The following is a 3,145-nucleotide window of genomic DNA, read 5'->3' as shown; positions in this document are numbered from 1 at the left end:
TGCTCTTTGTTAGAAAAGATGGCTTTAAACTAGAGGAGGGATGAATTGTTTAAAGGGGTTTTCGCAAACTTTTCAAAGCTAGAATGAACTTATTTCAGAAATCAAAAGATTAAGCAATTCAGTTAGCCAAAACAGCAAGCAAAACTGAAACACTAGAAAAAACAATCGGTTGTTTCTTCGAAACAATCGGTTGTTTATACCAGCAAACAACAAACAAACTGAAATTAAAGAGTTAGGGATAGAAAGATTGTACACAGATGTTTATACTGGTTCACTCCAACTAGAGCTACATCCAGTCTTCTCATAAACCCTGAGGATATCCACTAAGCAATCACCACTTGATCACTTACACCACAACCAAGAGAATGACCTTGAACACCTCAAGAAACACACTCTCCTTGGCCTACACTAAGATTGCTGATCTTGAACACCTCAAGAACACACAGCCAATCTCAGCAACACACACAAAACGAATTGTTCAGCAGTTTACAAAGATTACACTTGTTACAGATGAATATCTGAAATCAATACAAGAGAATCCTATTCAGCACTTTGATCAATCTCTCAGCTCTTTTGCAATCTCAGAATACTTTTAAAAAACTCTTAGATGATCACTTTGTTTCAAGATCCTTAATCCTTAAAAACAGTTTTTATGAATATATTCAAAGATAAGGTTTGTTATCAAATCTTAACAAACTCTTAATTGCATTTAAAACTGATTGGTCAAAGCATTTAATGACTGGATCGTATTCAGTTAAAGCATTTAAAGCTCAGTCAAAGAAAACAGTTTTTCTGTTATGGTTTTAAAACAAACAATCGATTGTTTCCTCGAATCAATCGGTTGTTTTGTTACTTAACAAAATCCACCATTCAAAAACAGTTTTCAAACTTTCTCAAAACACCTAAGTGTAAACAATCGGTTGTTTCGAAAAAACAATTGGTTGTTTCAACTTAGTTTGAAAAACATTTTGCTTTGTTAAAATTGAGATGCTAATTGCTTTGAGATTTAATCTAGGTGTTGATTACAACATAGAACTACCCCAAAACAAGACTAAAACAGCACAGCAGCATCAAGCAAAGCAGAGGCTTCATCATCCTTCAAAGGATTTGGATTCTTCAAAACATTGAACACCACTTGGTTCAACACTCTTCTCTCTGTGCAGCCGTAGGATCATCGCCATTGGCTCCTCGTCTGCGGAGGTCGTTGCCCCCTTCTCCTTCTAAATCTCCAAGCACGCCGCATTGAATCGTTGTCGCTCCGCCTTCACCATCTTCTTCAGACATTACATCGAACACGTAGTCGGCGGTTTTTTGTCAATTGACAGGAGTGGAGACATAAGAGGAAGATCAATCGGATTCCAAGGATGTTGAAGATGCGAAACGTAACCCAGTAGAAGAAAACCCTAACCGAGTTCAGTGAGTTGGGAGAGGATGTTGATCGTGGAAGGCAAATGCATGAACATGAGGAGAAGGAAGCAGATAAAAAATTAGAGGAATCTGTGGTAAAATCAAAGAACAAGAGCCACCAACAAACCCAGGGTCTTCATCTGCGTCTAGGTTGGGTTGGGTGAGCTACCATATTTTAACAAAGGATGATGCAATCCAATCCCAACCAGAGGAAAGGAATGAAAATTTATAAAAACAACGGATTCAGATTCAGATTGGGATAGGGATAGTGAAGGGCGGGAGGATATATAACAAAATGAGAGGGTTTATGCAATTGGCTAATTGGATTGGCAAAAAGGAAAGGTGTGTGCATGGTGGAAATAGATGATTGTGTTGGGTGGCGTTACAAGGGTAGAAGGAGAAGTGGTATCACTTTTGTAAGCATAATACGTATGAAGACGAAGAACAAACTATGGACTCAGGTTTTAATCTTGTTCTTCATGATGTTTATGTTGTTCTACGTTCTGCAAACTGTTGCCTAAAACAAATAGGCAACACTTTTTTAAATATTTGGACTAAAAGGCTAATAAACATTATTATTTGGACAACAATAAAAAAATGTTGCTTATATCTATTTTAGGCAACATTTTCTTATCCGTTGTTATGTAAGCGTGGTCTAAAGTAAAAAATGGTGTAGTGTGCATTCTTCTAGCCATGACCCTAGTTAAAGGCCCAATATGTGTCCTTCCGGATGGTCCTCCATCATCTATTCTCCTGAGAATTTGATAGGGTCCTATGAACTTGGGAGTCAATTTCTTGGATATCATTGCTCTCCCTACACTAGTGAATGATGCAACTCTCAGAAAAACATGCTCACCCTCAAAGAATTCTAAAGGTCTACTTCTTTGATTTGCATAAGAATTTTATCTACTTAGAGATATTTTCAATATTTCCTTAATCATTTTGACCTTATCATTCGTTTGTTGTATTAGTTATGGTCCAATTAACATACTCTCAACTATGTTTAAGGGTACACCATGAAATCTAGGTATCTCATATATATAAATTTGAGTCAATTTTTGCATAGAGATTCTATAATCTATAGGTATGAAATGTTGCATCTTTGTCAACTTGTCCACTATAACCCAAACAAAGTGATATGAGTTGATTTTAGGAATGCACATTTTAATTGGTTGCTTTTATTTATGATTTTGAGATTAACAATTTAAGGTGAGAACCCTCAGAAGATTCCCACTTGACACGAACTTAACCAAGTGGTTAAATAAGTGTGAAGGTTCACTTCGCTTGGGCAAAGAGAAAAACACAAGAATAAGGTGATTATGATGCAAGGGGCGGATTTTAAGAACAATGAAAATAAAGGATGAATGAAGGTGACCAAAAAGAAATGACATAAACAAGAACTTAAACAAATAACATAAATGGCGCAAGGAAGGATGGAAAAAGAAATGAGATGAAAGAAGCTTATGGTGAGAATGGTGAAAATGAACACGCCACTTGGAGGGTGGAAACTCCAAGATAAGTGAGGAAGAACCGCCACTTGAATTGCTCACACACTCAAGATAAGACCCAAAACATTTAGGAGACAAAGCTCAGTAATCACTCAAGCAAAGTTTTTTTACTATATTCAAAATCTAGGTGTAAATACATGAGACAAGGAACCATATTTATAGGAATGGGTGCCTTGGTGGACAAGATGGGGGAGGGGCATAAAAGGCACATGAGAGGGCGGCCTAGGGGT

This window comes from Phaseolus vulgaris, chromosome 4 (genome assembly GCF_000499845.2).
Source record: "Phaseolus vulgaris cultivar G19833 chromosome 4, P. vulgaris v2.0, whole genome shotgun sequence".
Classification (NCBI taxonomy): Eukaryota; Viridiplantae; Streptophyta; class Magnoliopsida; order Fabales; family Fabaceae; genus Phaseolus; species Phaseolus vulgaris.
This window is presented reverse-complemented; position numbering follows the sequence as displayed.